Source organism: Gossypium hirsutum, chromosome A03, assembly GCF_007990345.1.
Source record: "Gossypium hirsutum isolate 1008001.06 chromosome A03, Gossypium_hirsutum_v2.1, whole genome shotgun sequence".
Classification (NCBI taxonomy): Eukaryota; Viridiplantae; Streptophyta; class Magnoliopsida; order Malvales; family Malvaceae; genus Gossypium; species Gossypium hirsutum.
This window is the reverse complement of record NC_053426.1, coordinates 63,671,549-63,672,850: the sequence shown is the minus strand read 5'-3', so window position 1 is coordinate 63,672,850 and position 1,302 is coordinate 63,671,549. Positions and strand designations below refer to the sequence as shown.

Here is a 1,302-nt window from a genome sequence, read left to right as displayed (position 1 = left end):
CTACCACGATTTGTTCACATCAAGTTTTTGGCGCCGTTGTCGGGGAACTAAAATATTAGAAACGCTTAATTTTTATTACTTTATCCATTTATTTTATTGCAATTTGAATTTTATTTTAGTCTTGTTAATTTTACTAAATTTTCTTTTTCCTTCTGGTAGGTTTTTATAGTTTATGACTAGAAGAAACCCGTCAGGACCATTTCTTTTTAACAGTGAGATCAATCGCACAGCTCGCAAAAACCGAAGAGAAATTGGGCGAAGCCTACGTGACATAGAGGAAGGACAAGAGGACGATATTCAAACCACAACCGAGGAGATGGCTGAAAATCAGAATAATCAGCTTCCTCCTGTAGTTGCTGCTGATCCAATAAATCAGAATCCTGCGCCTTGTACTATGTATGATTATGCTAAACCTACTTTAACAAGAGTCGAATCGAGTATAGTTAGACCTGCTATTGCTGCAAATAATTATGAAGTGAAACCTAACATGATTCAAACGATACAACAGTTTGTTCAGTTTGATGGTTTGCAGGATGAGGATCCAAATACTCATTTGGTGAATTTTCTGGAGTTTTGCGACACATTTAAGATCAATGGCATTTCTGACGATGCCATTCGCCTTCAGTTGTTTCCCTTTTCCTTGAGTAACAAAGCTAAACAGTGGTTGAACTCATTACCACGAAGGCCAATTACTACTTGGGAACAAATGACCGAAAAATTCTTACTTAAGTATTTTTCACCGATTAAAACGGCTAAGTTGAGGAATGATATCTCTTCTTTTGTGTAGATGGATCTAGAAACACTTTATGATGCATGGGAGAGATACAAGGATCTATTGAGAAGGTGCCCTCACCATGGGTTACCTTTATGGTTGCAGGTTCAAACGTTTTACAATGGTGTGAACCTCTCAACAAGGTAACTTATCGATGCAGCTGCTGGTAGGACTATCAATAACAGAACACTTGAAGTGTGTGACAGCCCAAAGTTGACCCTAGTCGGGAAGTGGTTTCGGGACCGCTAAACCGAGTCACCGAAATGTTTGAATGTGATACTTATTGTCTAGAATATGTAATTATGAATGTGTGAAAATTTCAAGCTTCAATTTGGTTGATTTCATGTGAACTTAGTCAATAGGACTTATGTGAGAAAATTCTAAAATGTGATAGGTCAATGTGTGAGGACCTATTAGTGCATGTGGACAAAGGGGGGACTTGCATGTCAAATTCCCCCCTACTAGTAGTGGCCGGCCATGACAAGCATGGTAGACCAAGTTTGATGGCCAAGACATGTCATAGACATGTT

At 38.7% G+C, this 1,302-nt stretch overlaps 1 non-coding gene across 1 annotated transcript; it reads right to left on the bottom strand.

The window, feature by feature from the left end:
• Nucleotides 1-754: 754 nt before the first annotated feature.
• Nucleotides 755-861, bottom strand: LOC121225591 (small nucleolar RNA R71). Its single transcript, XR_005923454.1, has one exon. It is a non-coding gene; the product is annotated as a small nucleolar RNA R71 (small nucleolar RNA).
• Nucleotides 862-1,302: the final 441 nt, after the last annotated feature.